Raw genomic sequence first — 15,147 nt, 5'->3', positions numbered from 1 at the left:
CAAATATGCAGCAAATTCAGAAGTTATTTGAAAATTACTATGCAAAGCTATATCAAAAGATCAGGAAAATATAGACAAAATCTCACAATTTGTAAAAGAGACTAAGAATACAAGACTAACAGATGCAATGAAAGCCAACCTAGATATATTAATCACATTGGATGAATTAATGGAACAATAGATAAGCTTAGACCAAATCAAGCCCCTGGTCCGGATGGCCTCTTGGCACGTTATTGTAAAACATTTAAGGAAGAGCTGACACCAATACTTGTGTCAGTAATGAATAAAGTTTTGGAAAAAGGAGAGATACCAGAGTCTTGGAAAGAATCCATAAATAGTATTAATCCCAAAATCAGATAAGGATATGGATCAAACTGAAAATTACAGACCTATTTCATTATTGAATTGCAACTATAAAATACTTGCCACAATTTTGGTAGATAGATTTAATAAAACGCTAGCAAAAATTATTCATAAGGATCAAGCGGGATTCCTACCAGATAGACATTTGAGTCAGAATGTCAGAACAATTCTGAACGTGCTAGAGGTAGCAGAGAGTGACCCCAATAAAGATCTGATATTCTTCCTGGATGTGGAAAAACCATTTGATCATGTTAGCTGGAGGTACTTGGACAAAGTTTTGGAATCAGATGAGATGGGCCACCAGTTTTAAAAAGCAGTAAGGGGCAATATACCCTAAGCAAAATACTAAGCTAAATATAAGTGAACAATTAACCAATAATGGAAGTTTACTTATTTAATCTATTTGTATCCTACCCTTCTCACCCCAAAGGGGACTCAGAGCGGCTAACAACAAAGGCACAATTCGATGCCTTGAATACATATCAACATAAAACAACATATACTTTAAAATCACATAATTAAGTTGACCATAAAGCCCAGCTGGAAAACTAGAAATTCCTAGAGAAAGTATATTAAATCTGTAAAAGAGAAACCCACAAATGTGGATGGCCAACCGTATTTCATTAAGGTGGTATTGTACACTTTCAATAATAAACATTAAAGGAAATGGGAAGGAGAAAGAAGGAGCGAGAATTAGTGGCTGCTTTAGAGACACCTTGAGATTGCCTGATTTTGGGAGCAATTGATGGGAGATGGTAGGAGAAATTGTTTCTGAAATTGGCAGCCTTCCTCATTAGAGATTTTAAGGCAGAGAAGGAGATAATGGGATGGGGGTGATTTTCATAAAGGAAAAAGCACTCAAAAATAATAAAGCAGCAATAACAACATTAGCCACAGATCAGCAGATCAAGAGCTTTTTGTGCCAGCAGTAGAGCAATTGAGCTTAAGAAATTGAGCTTAAGGAGCAGAGTCAGGCTTTAAAGATCATTTAAAGAACTACATAACTAGATAGGATGGTTACCAGGGCCTTGCTATCTAACTAACTCACTCACAGCTGACAACTTGTCTCTCAATGCTTACAGGAGAAGAACAAATTGAGGACTCAGGGGCTTGCCATATACTCAGAAAAAGAGGCATGTCCCTGAGAAATATCAGTCTAACAAGCAAAGTAATAGGTAGAGAGAAAGGAAGACAGGCAAGCAGAGAGGCCAAAGGGAGAAGGGCTTGTCCATGCCAACTATCTTATCTGCCTATCTAAGTCCTTGATGAGGACTACAACCTGGTGTAGGATGTAGTTCAATTCCAATAGGAGGAGCCCCCCCCCCCCCCCCCCGCCAGTGCAAAGCTTCCCCAGATACTTTGAGGAGCATTGGATAAAGAGAGTTCAGAAAGTCTTGAAGGCTGTGAGGAGCGGCTGCCTGAAACATAAGGAAAGAGGACTGTTTGTTTTATGCCTTCTATTAGCATAATATGGTGTTTGCGCAGCTGGGATGGAAATGAGAATATGCCCCAGGCTTGGAAGCACATGACAGAAAGGGAGAGTGTGAAATGTGGGGGTGATTCACTGACATAGTCTCCCCAAAAGCCATTTACTACGTGTGACAAAAAAGTATCTATGGGCCCTTCTAGACAGGCCCTTTGTCCCAGGGTCTGATCCCAGGTTTTCTGTTTATCCAAGATTATCTGGCAGTGCAGACTCATATAATCAAGTTTAAAGCAGAAAACCTGGGATCAGATTCTGGGATAAAGGGTCTGTCTGGAAGGGCCCTATATCTTGAGAGGCATTGCTGCTCTTCCACACTTTAGTTCTGGTCTCTGTTACAGGATAGAAGCAAAAGAATGGCAAAGAAAACACGAGAGTCCTTTACCTTAGAGATAATTAAAATATTGAGTAAACAAAACAAACAAACTCTTATGTTAAGGAGCACTTATAAACTGGGCAACTTATAAACTAAGACAAATGCAAAGAAGCCAGAATGGATGTCCAAAGAACTTCTAACTGAGCTAAAGCTCAAAAGTGACATGCACAAGAAGTGGAAAAGGGGAGAAATCACCAAAGAAGAATTCAAACGTATAGCCAACACCTGTAGGGAAAAGGTTTGCAAGGCTAAAGCGCAAAATGAGCTCAGGCTTGCCAGGGACATAAAAAACAACAAAAAAGGGTTTTTTGCTTACGTTGGTAGAAAAAGGAAGAAAAAGGAGGCGATAGGGCCACTGCAAGGAGAAGATGGGGTGATGGTGACAGGGGATAGGGAAAAGGCAGAACTGCTTAATGCCTTCTTTGCCTCGGTCTTCTCACAAAAAGAAAGCCATCTTCAACCTCAGCAACATGGAATGGACGAAGGATTGGGGGAAATCCAACCCCAAATAGGGAAACAAGTTGTCCAGGAACACCTGGCCACTCTAAACGAATTCAAGTCGCCAGGGCCAGATCAGCTACATCCAAGAGTATTGAAGGAACTAGCGGAAGTTATTTCAGAACCACTGGCAATCATCTTCGAGAGTTCTTGGAGAACAGGAGAAGTCCCAGCAGATTGGAGGAGGGCGAATGTGGTCCCTATCTTCAAGAAGGGAAAAAAGAACAACCCAAACAATTACTGTCCGCTCAGCCTCACATCAATACCAGGCAAGATTCTGGAAAAGATCATTAAGGAAGTGGTCTACAAACACTTAGAAACAAATGCGGTCATTGCTAATAGTCAACACGGATTTACCAAAAACAAGTCATGCCAGACTAATCTGATCTCTTTTTTCGATAGAGTTACGAGTTGGGTCGATACAGGGAATGCCGTGGATTTCAGTAAGGCCTTCGACAAAGTCCCCCACAACCTTCTGGCAAACAAACTAGTTAAATGTGGGCTAGACAAAACTACGGTTAGGTGGATCTGTAATTGGCTAAGCGAACGAAACCAAAGGGTGCTCACCAATGCGTCGTCTTCATCATGGAAAGAAGTGACAAGTGGAGTGCCGCAGGGCTCTGTCCTGGGCCCGGTTCTGTTCAACATCTTTATTAACGACTTAGACGAAGGGTTAGAAGGCACGATCATCAAGTTTGCAGATGACACAAAACTGGGAGGGATGGCTAACACTCCAGAAGACAGGAGCAGAATTCAAAACGATCTTGACAGACTAGAGAGATGGGCCGAAACTAACAAAATGAAGTTCAACAGGGACAAATGTAAGATACTTCACTTCGGCAGAAAAAATGGAAATCAAAGATACAGAATGGGGGACGCCTGGCTTGACAGCAGTGTGTGCGAAAAAGACCTTGGAGTCCTCGTGGGCAACAAGTTAAACATGAGCCTACAATGTGATGCGGCAGCTAAAAAAGCCAACGGGATTCTGGCCTGCATCAATAGGGGAATAGCGTCTAGATCCAGGAAAGTCCTGCTCCCCCTCTATTCTGCCTTGGTCAGACCACACCTGGAATACTGTGTCCAATTTTGGGCACCGCAGATGAAGGGAGATATTGACAAGCTAGAAAGCGTCCAGAGGAGGGCGACTAAAATGATTAAGGGTCTGGAGAACAAGCCCTATGAGGAGAGGCTTAAAGAGCTGGGCATGTTTAGCCTGCAGAAGAGAAGGCTGAGAGGAGACATGATAACCATGTACAAATACGTGAGGGGAAGTCACAGGAAGGAGGGAGCAAGCTTATTTTCTGCTGCCCTGCAGACTAGGACATGGAACAATGGCTTCAAACTACAGGAAAGGAGATTCCACCTGAACATCAGGAAGAACTTCCTCACTGTGAGGGCTGTTCGGCAGTGGAACTCTCTCCCCCAGACTGTGGTGGAGGCTCCTTCTTTGGAAACTTTTAAGCAGAGGCTGGATGGCCATCTGTTGGGGTTGCTTTGAATGCGATTTCCTGCTTCTTAGTAGGGGGTTGGACTAGATGGCCCATGAGGTCTCTTCCAACTCTACTATTCTATGATTCTATGATTCTATGGGCTGAAGTCCTTTTATAGTGTAAAGCTACTGTATTATAAAATGTAGAGCTGCAATATGAAGATACCATCCAAATGACAGGCCAGTACTGAAATCAACATACTTATTTCACTATCTCTTTGACTGTGACTGTATTGTTCTCTTTGGATCGTCTGCTGGATCTCCTTCTATCCAGTGGCCAAAGTAGGGCTGGCCCTAGGTAATTTTCAAGTGTAAGCAAGCACTATTTTTGCTCCCCCCCCGCCCCAAAACCAATCACTGAAAAATAAAAGGTAGAAGGTAGAGGTTAATAGAATAAGTGTGTGTGAGTGTAATCAGGCCCAGCCCAACAAGGAGGCCATTGAAGCGCCTGCTTTGGGTGCATGGTCCGCGGGGGCGCCATTGAGGTCCACCCCCAAACTATGGGCTCGCTCGCCGCCGAACAGGAAGGCCTGTTCGGCGGTGAGCGAGCTGTCCTGCTGCAGCCTGGCTGGCTCGGCAAGGCCAGCCGGGCCAGGGTGAGTGGCGCGAGAGGTGGGGCCACGTCTGGGCAGTGCCCCGCCTCCCGCATCATGTGGCCATGCCATGTGCCCTGGCTCCACCTCCCACGCTGCGCAAGAGGTGGGGTCAGGCTATGATGGCCACTACTTGAACTGGTTGGGGGATTCTTTGGGAACTGTAGTCAAAAAGGAACTTTTCCTGAGCTCTCTTTCTTATGCTCCCACTCAATGGCCCTCCTGATAATGATGGACTGCAACTCCCACCATCCCTCTCCATTGACCATGCTTGGCCAGGGCAAATAGGTATGGGTGTCCAACAAAATCTGGAGGAGCACAGGTTCCCTGCTATTGAACTGGAGGTGTCAAGTGTAGAATCGGAGGCCTTCAGCCTAGTAAGTCTGTGTTTTATCTCCCTAAATAGTTGGCAGAGAGGCTGAAAAAAATTTCTTCCCATTTATACAGACATGTTGTTGCTCTTTCTGTTGCCATTGATCAAAACCTATAGAACCCATTTACCAGAAATGCTAAATCATAGAATCATAGAATCATAGAATAGTTTGTTGAAGTGGGAATGATTGTATATAGAGTTGTTTAAATGTAATTGAGTTATAGTGTTGCAATGTGAGCTGAAGATTGCATCATGCACTGTCTGCTGTCCACTATGCGAGTGTGTAAAGAGTTAACTGTGTATTGCATCAGACAGCAGAGGTGATTATAAATAGCTCCCTGTGTTATCTGTCTTCCCCTCTGCCCTCTGCTCTCTGCCTCTCTGCATTCTGTCTGTATATATCGTCTTGAGAGTTTTCTGTTTGTTAGTAAACCTTTTGTAGCCTCTTTATTGGTGCCAGTGATTCTTCGTTGATCTTCCGCTGCATGTGTGTTTATCCAAACTGCGCGCTCTGACAGTGGTTATGGGCCCAGACCTGCGCCAGTGTTCAGAAGAATCCAGAAGGGGACCAGAAGGACCAGCTGGATCAGCACCAGAGCCTACTCCAGAACTTGCGACTGTGCCAGAACCAGACCAGTTTCCAGTGTACCCAGTATACTAACCAGTCTGTGTGGAGCCAGAGGTCCAGGAGCTGAGCGGTGAGCTGAGCTGTGAGCTGTGAGAAGGAAGCAGTTCTGGTGAGCCATGCTTTACCTGCTGGAGGGGGAGAGTTTGTCTTCGGTGGAAGCAAGCTTTGCCCATAGCAGAAAAAGCAGTGTTTTGCAGCGGGGCATGCTGGGCTTCGAAGTAATTTACGAGGCAAAGGTACAAAGGAAAAGCCATAAAAGTGCCATAAGTTCCTGTGAAGGTGAGGACTGCCGGGCTGTGCTGCGTGTGTGTTTCGTCAGCTGCTAAAGGCTTTATCTCCCAGGAAGGCAAGGATTGCGAGTTCAAATCCTTTGACTGTGTTTGATAAGTTAAATGATGAAAATTATAAGGAGTGGAGCATTTATGTGAAGCATCTGTTAGGCAGAGAAGGGCTACAAAATAGTATTCTAGGAACGGAACAAGACACAGTTAAAAATGAAAGAGGACTGGCAACATTGGTTTTGAGTTTAATGCCAAGTCAGTTAGTTCATGTGCAGAATTTGCAAACTGCACAAGAGGTATGGAATGTGTTGAAGCAAGTTCATCAAAGACAGAGCACTCTTGGTGAAATGATTTGGACTAAAAGACTTTATAGAACAACACTTGAAGAAGGGGCAGATGTGAGGCAACATGTTAAGAGGATGAAAGATTTGTTTATTGAATGCCAAAACAGAGGTGTTCAGATTGCCAAAGAGCAACAGGCTTATATTATGATGTCGAACTTAACTGCTGAATGGGATCATCTGTTACATTCCTTACAAAATGTGCCAGAAGAAGATCTGAGTCTGGATTTAGTGTGTTCCAGGATCTTGGAGGAAGTGGAACGACTATGTTTTGAAAAAGAAACCTCGTGTGGGAGAAGTTACCAGAGCGAGGGGGAGTCAACTCCAGAGACGCCGAGCCAGACAACTGCTTGTGCGAGTGTTAGAGCTGTAAGGAAATGTTTTATTTGTAACAGGCCAGGACATTTAGCAAGAGATTGCCAAAACCGAGGAAGAAATCAAAGAGGACATCAAACCAGAGGTGGTCACAGGAGAAGTGGACTGAACAACAACCCTGAGCCGAGAGTTCTGATGGCTGCAAATGAAGATGGAGACAGTGAAAGAAGTAACAAATGGGTTTTGGACTCAGGAGCCATTCATCATATTACTAACGATATTTCTCTGTTGAGAGATGTACAAGATTTGGAAGGAGCAAATTTGGCTGATGGGTCATTTAAATTGTTTTCTAAATTTGGAACCTGTTATATTCCATGTTTAAAATTGTATTGGGAGAAAGTCTTGTATGTTCCTGAAATGAAGACAAATTTGTTAAGTGTACCCACATTGACTGATCAACAGTTTAAAGTGTTTTTTAAAGGAATTTATTGCTATATTCGTGATAGGGAAGGAAAATTGGTTGGCAAAGGAGTAAAAAGAAACAGAATGTATGAAATGTTTGAAAAAGTGAACTGCATTGATGGAGAAAATGTAGAGATTATGTGTGTAGGAGGTCAAATTCAACATGATCGTTGTCTGCATTTATTCCACTGAGTGATTGGTCATGCTAGCATGGAAATATTAAGGAAGACACTTAATTTGTGCCCTAATTACAAAATGGAGTCATGTAATTATGATTTAGATTGTGCCATATGTAATGAAGTGAAGAAAGAGCCTGTAAAGTTTTACAAGAGGTCTAAAATAACTGTGGATGGCATGTTTGAAAAGGCACATGTACATATTGAGGGTCCTTTTGAGAAAAGTACTGGTGGATCAAAATATATGATGCTTATTGTAGAAAGAATGAGCAGATTCGGTTATGCATATTTCTTTGCAGACTTATCAGAAGCAACTAGAAAATTGAGTGATTGGCTAAGTTTGGTAGAAAATGTGTATGAAAAGGAATTGGACACTTTAATGACAAAGGTGCAGGAGTCTGTGGCAGTGAATTTAAAGCACTGTTAAGGTCAAAGAATATTAATTGGATTGAAATTGAACAAATGAAAGGTGAAGAAGGTGTTGCTGAAAAAAGAGCACAGCTATTAAATGAGATGAAATTGTGTATATTTAAAGACAGTCATATAGCTAACAATTATTGGCCAGAAGTGTTACACACATGTAATTATTTGACAAACAGGCTGTGGGATGAGTGTGTACAAGACATTCCTTTTCAAAAGTTGTATGATCATGTACCAAATTACAAGTTTTGAGAATATTTGGCCAGAGAGCAAATATAGTAATCCCAGCCAGTGAGAGAACAAATAAGAAAGAAAAATACAAAGAAATGACATTCATTGGGTACAGCAAAAAGTCTTACAAGTTCTTAGAGACACCTACCAAAGTGAAATTGTCAAAGATGGCTTATTTTGAAAGACTCAGAGATTGGAATAACATACATTCCAATGTAGAAAAGTTACATGGTTTTCAGCGAGCTAAAGTCAATGTAGAAAGTGAAGAAACATCTAAGAAAGTAATTGAGTCAGTGAAATCAGAATACACAACACCAAAGAAAGTAAGTCAAGGTACACCTAAGAAACAAGGAACAAGAAGAAGATCTAGTAACAAAGGTGTAGACACACAGGTGAAACAAGAAGCTAAAGAAGAGGTAAATTTGAGTCATGTTAGTGTTGAGAAGAAAAGATACGCTTTAGTGCCATATACATGTGATCCAACGAAGTTTCATAAAACACCTGTGGCAAAAGATTTTGTTAGTAGAGGTAGATTTGTAATTGTTGAAGAATGAGTCTATAGTTGTTGGTGATTGTGTGTAATGAATTGTAAACTTGTGAAAGTGTTCCCCATACATGTAAGAAGAAGTTTTGTATATGTTTGCTTAACCTCAGTTACAAAGTTAGACATTCAGAGTGTAACAATGTTATGAATGTAAAAGAAGATGATTGAAATGTGTTCGAGCTGTGTATATAGCTGTGATGACTAAATTACATTTAAAGAGGGCGAATTGTTGAAGTGGGAATGATTGTATATAGAGTTGTTTAAATATAATTGAGTTATAGTGTTGCAATGTGAGCTGAAGATTGCATCATGCACTGTCTGCTGTCCACTATGCGAGTGTGTAAAGAGTTAACTGTGTATTGCATCAGACAGCAGAGGTGATTATAAATAGCTCCCTGTGTTATCTGTCTTCCCCTCTGCCCTCTGCTCTCTGCCTCTCTGTATTCTGTCTGTATATATTGTCTTGAGAGTTTTCCGTTTGTTAGTAAACCTTTTGTAGATAGCCAAACAGGCTTCAGCCTCTTTATTGGTGCCAGTGATTCTTCGTTGATCTTCCGCTGCATGTGTGTTTATCCAAACTGTGCGCTCTGACATAGTAGAGTTGGAAGAGACCTCATGGACCATCCAGTCCAACCCCCTGCCAAGAAGCAGGAAATTGCATTCAAAGCACCCCCGGCAGATGGCCGTAATCATTGTTTTCAAACCACATCTCAGGTTGAATCTACACTGCCATATAATCCAGTTTCTGATCCCAATTATCTTCCTTGAACATTTACAGAAGACTACTTACTTTAATAATTACGTTGTACTCTGATACAGTACTGAAAGTCAGACTTGGACCCAGTGGAGCCCTGAGTAATGAAATCAAAACATCAACTGGTGTGAGACAAGGGTGCATATTAGCCCCCTTTCTCTTTAATTTCTATATAAATGACATTGTGAAAACATTATCCTCTGTCAATCTACATGGCCCTAAAGTTCTGACCAGAACTATCAACATCTTACTTTACGCTGATGATATGGTGATCATGGCAATGTCTCCAGTGGGACTGAGAAGATCTCTGGCAAAATTCAATTTGTATTGTGAGCTATATTCCCTCATTATGAACAAGGATAAATCCAAAATTATGGTCTTTGGAAAAAACAGGAAGCAGTATACTTGGACCCTAAATGGTGTACACTTGGAACAAACTAATAGCTACAAATATCTAGGCATTACGTTTTCATCATCTGGTGCTTGGTCTAACCATATTACTCATAGTATACAAAGAGCAACAAAAGCAGCAGGTTCCATTTACAAGCTGTACCATCATAGATACCCAGGCACAATCAGACCTGCCCTGCAAGTCTTTAAGAAAAAAATAAACACTCATATTTGGGGCCGAAATTTGGGGCCACACCTATTTGGCCAAGATCGAAGCTGTGAAGAGCTACGAACGTCTAAGGCTCTTTCAGGCAGGGGCGAATCCTTTTAATCCCATCGCTGCCACCAATTGTAATGAGGATTTATATATATACGCTACCACCAATTAGTAAAGGAGCTATTAACGATTGCTACCTATAACAGAAAGCCTTATTTTATTGGTAATTTTTGCCTATGTTATTTAATGTTGATTTAGAGATAAAAGTGGCCAGAAGTTAGCTACTGATGATTGGCCATGTGTCACCATGGTAACGTAGCTGCTTCGGTAGAAATGTAACAATTTCTAAGCTAGTGAAAGGGGCGGAGCTAGCTGGAGGAGAAAAGGAGGGGATGTTTTTAAAAAGAGTTATGTTGGTGTTTCGAGTGAGGGAAACTAGAGAAAAGATGTGTGTGTCTGGGGTTCAGTTATGGTAGTCTCTAGCCGGGTGAGCTAGAGGGAAAAGGATCCTAGTTTAAGTTTGGGACTTCAGTTGAAATACTGAAGGAAAAAGTGACTATTGTTCAGTCAGATCTGGGGTTTCTAGTGAGGAAGAGCTGAGGAAAAGGAATATGGTAGAGACAAAGTTTCAGTCAAGTTGTTAATGTTGAAGAATGAAAGATATGGTTTATATTGTATATAAGTGAAACTGAAGAAGTAAACTATTGCAACAAGTTACGATTTTTTTGGACTAAAGAAACCATAAATAACTAATTCTCTGTTTTAAATAAAGAAAGTGCTTCTGAGTGGTGAATTGCTCGACTTAGTATCAGCAGAAGATTTGTCTCACATATTTCCCCTCAGTGTCACATCATATTGTACATGCACATGTACAGACTCAAGGGTTTATAGCTGGCAGTGGCTGGGATCCTGAAAGGATTGCCCCCTGCCTGTTTATGAAGTGGACCCTTGCACTACCAATTTGTAATGTCTTTATAATGCTGCCACCAAATGTAAAGGGGATTATTAACGCTTGACACCCCTTTGGAAAGATGTAACCACCAAAGACTCAGAGAGGAGACCTTTTAAATTTTGTTTTTCTTTCTTCTTCTTATTTACTTTAGATGGTAACACAAGTCAGTTTATAATATAGGCGACAGAGGCTTAGATATTGGAGGCACAATAACAAGTTTATTCAGGCACAAAGCTTAGTGGTTACAATAACGTTTCTCCTTAGAGGCACTTTAGTTAACAATTGCAATATTAGAATGAGGTGAGTCAAACTCCTTAAAATGTCACTTCTTTCTCTATTGCTTTTAAACCGCAGTCACCCTGTGATATACAATTACAGATTCTCTGTTCCTTCCCAGGACACAGACTACATTAAATAAGTCACTAAACCTATTTTAAACTGACTCAAAAATAAGCAATTGAGCCTCCCTGATCCCTTCAACCTAGGATCAGTCTTCCCTATGCCTCATCAGAGCACAGACTAACTGCTTTTTTTAAAAACCTGCATTTCTCCAACAAAATGGCAGTTGGCTCCGCCTACTTCTCCATGGCAACCAACCCGTGAGTGCAGAGATGCAATAACTGAAATACTGACCCTTTTAAAACACAAACACACAATTAAACATAACATCTGTAAACTAAAAATTCACACTTCATTACAGAAGCCTTCCAAGTTAAGCAGCTTCGCATTCTCCTGGGACTTTCCAGAATAACGCTGATGGCTGCAGTAAGGGCAGAGCTAGGAATGCTCCCAGTAAAAGCTCAAATTTTAATGAGACAATTCAATTACTGGTCAAAGGTAAATCGGATGAATTCCAGTAGACTTCCTCGCCTATGTTTAGAGGATCAAGACCAGCATGCCCACAAGTCATCATGGGTAGTGGCCTTAAACAATGAGATGGCTAAAATTGGCCTTCCTTTACAATTTTTGAGTGATCTAGGACCTAGAGCAAAACCAGTGCTCATGCAACACACTCATGATATCTATGCTTAATTGGACCTAGTAAGTATAGGTAGGTCTTCTGCCACAAAGTTTTTAGCCTCCCACAAACTGAATATTCATTTACAACACTATTTGACCATTCCAGTTCCGTTACCCTTAAGAAGAATATATACCAGGGCCAGGTTTGAACAACTCGGTATTATGATGCAAACTGGTTGCTACTGTAACATCCCAAGAAATGAGAGATTTTGTGTCTGGGGAGAACAAATAGTGGAAGATATCGAACATTTTTGATTGACTGCCCAGCATATGCTGAATTTCGACACAGATATTTACATCCATTACTATCTAATTTTAGGTCTCCCAACAGAAATGATCTTCTGACAGTCCTCTTGCAAGGACAAGAAAGATCCACCATAATCAGAGTAAGCCTTTTTATCTTGAAAGCTATCAAGAAAAGAGCACATTTCCTGAAAGAAGAATCAGGAAAATAAGATCTTGACGGCAAACAGAAGGTCAGCTGTGTCCTCTCATCCTTTTTGCCTTGTTTTTATTTATGTTGCACTTTGAAATGGTCATATGACTGGTCAAACAAATAAATTATTATTATCTTCCTTGAACTGGATTATATGCACTGCCATATAATCCAGTTCAAAGCAGACAATCTGGGATCAGAAAATGGATTATATGCCAGTGTAAAAGAGGCCCCAATCTATCTGTGTGAATATATGTGTAAGAGACCATCCAGACTACAGAATTCCCACTTTAACTGACATGGCTACAATGGAATCCTTGGATTTGCAGTTTGTTGCGGCACCAGAGCTCTCTGGAAGAGAAGGGTACGTACCTTACATAACTACCAATCCAGAATTCCATATCATTGAGCCATGGCAATTAATGTGATGTCAAACTGCAGTGTGGATACAGCCTATAACTCCATAAAGAATGATAGAATCATAGATTTGGAAGACACCACATGGCCATCTAGTCCAACCTCCTGCCATTCAGGAATGCACTCTGTTTCTCTTTTACTTAGCAGTTGAATACAAAGCATGGAAACTTACTCTTTTGTACTGCGGCTCCCATACATCCCCCCCCCCCGCCCTCCCCAGTGGTGTGGGGATCTATAGTAATAAAAAAGTGAATAGATTAGCTTTTCCAGGCTCTAGTTGAGTGCAGGAAATGCCACGAAGGGCTGCTGGCTTGTATTTGGTATCACAGGAAGAGCAGAGATCAACACCCGCCAACAAAAGAGCCTGGGCCAAACCACAGCGATGATAGATGTTCAATTGAATCTGATGGTTTAACCGCCTATCTTGCAGAATCACTGAGCTTAAAAGTTAAAGTCTGCCCCAGGATCTTGGAGCTGGGCCCTCTTGGTTGTGGAATCCAGCTCCCATGGCGCCAACAGCCGTTTTTAGATAGGTGAAAGGTCAGTGTTTCAAGTTTTTCTATTTTGAGCCACAAAGCTGGGGAAATTAGTCAGCCTCTGGCCCCTGCAATGTCTGAGCCAAGATGACTGGTCAGCCTGACTCTCTCTCTCTCTCTCTCTCTCTCTCTCTCTCTCTCAAAAAAAAAAAAAAAACCCGAGCAGGAGGCCTTTAGGCTCCCACCCTTGTGCACAAAGAGGTCCTCTCTCTCTACACACACTCTTTGCCCCAAAATCCTATCAGGGTCCCTCTGTGTACTTCTAGATCCTTCTTGCATCCTGGGATAGACCTCATTCAAACTGCCTCATGGTTAGCTCCTTCCCATTGAAATCTGGTGGAAAGGGCTTCCATTTCAGCTCTTCTGACAGTGACCCCTTCCCATTTCCTCAAGACTCAGTTTTGTGCTGCTCCTCCCATCAATCGTGACACTTTCTCTATGACAACCTGTCCCTTTGCCCTTCAAGAATCTGCCTTAGCAAGTGGTTGCCAGAGTGTTGATCTTGATGGAGATATTTGAATCTGGAAAATATTACAATTTGGGGCTACATCTCCGACAATTCCTGGTGCAACTCTGAGAATTGCAGTACAAAAGATAATTTTCCCAAGCTCTGGGTCTGACTTTCAATAAATTCCAATATTACAGTGTTGTTGTGGTCCAATCCCCTCCATCATCTAAATTTAATGGAAGTTTAAGCAAAAAGACTACCACTGCAGCTAGTACTAATTCCCCACCCACCCACTTCTAATGACCAGGAAAGGGAGAAGGTAAGAATGAGAAATGATGAGGGATTCCCTACACACCATTTTCTATTTCTGGCAGCTTTTGAAACTGTTGCCAGAAGGATATCTTGGTAATGCCAAATTAGTCTTTCACAATCTGGCATCTTCTGTGTGTTTTGGACTATACCACTTAACACCTCTTACCATTGGCCTGCTAGCTGGGAACATTGGGAAATGATGTCCCAAATGCCTGGAAGGCACCATATTGCGCAATATGAGACCTCTTTGGAAAGCTGCATCATTTGTAAAGCTTACAACTAACATATTTGTTCTGCCCTTCTTGTCAACTGCCACACACTTCATATCTTCTAAACCCCTCATATGTAGAGTTATCATATGTAGAGAGCACACTTGCACTTGCAGATTCAGATTTTAAACACAAGTCATAGAAAGTGCTTTGTTGTTGTGTACTGAAGTGGCTATGCAACATATACCTCTATAAACTGATTAGCAAATCATTTAGAATTCTAAAAAATATCCTACTAATTTTTATGTTTTGTAAGAAATGAAGTAATGATCATCTGAGTTGTGTTGAATTCATCCATCACTTCGCCTTTAAATGGTTTCCAATTTACGGCAGCCCCCAAGGCGACTCCATCAGTGGGCTTTGTGGGCCAGGATGGGGGCGGGGGGAGGGGCATTGCCATCTACTGAAGCGAAGTGGTACTCGCCCAGGGTCATGATTTCCATGGCTGAGCGAGGCTTTCAATCTTGCTCTCCAGAACAGAAGTCCTGGGCTCAAACCACAATGGCTTTCAGTGATACTGCTACTATAGGATTAAAATAGAGCTTGCTAGTCTTGCCCTGGCAGTAAACACATTTACTTGGGAATAAAAAGCATTACAGAAAATGACTTATGCACACAGATACACACAGACAGGGTGTTCTAAAAGCTATATACACTATTTAACAGTAGCTATGGTGATTATCTGAATACTTAGTAAATACATTATATTAAAAAACAAATGTTATTATAATGATTGAGAAATTCCATCTTAAAGTAAAATGTAAGTAAAGTGTTCTCATTCTTGTCCCTGTGAAGCAACGCACTTCTATCCTTGTCAATGCTC

Source organism: Anolis carolinensis, chromosome 2 (assembly GCF_035594765.1).
Source record: "Anolis carolinensis isolate JA03-04 chromosome 2, rAnoCar3.1.pri, whole genome shotgun sequence".
Lineage (NCBI taxonomy): Eukaryota > Metazoa > Chordata > Lepidosauria > Squamata > Dactyloidae > Anolis > Anolis carolinensis.
This window is presented reverse-complemented; position numbering follows the sequence as displayed.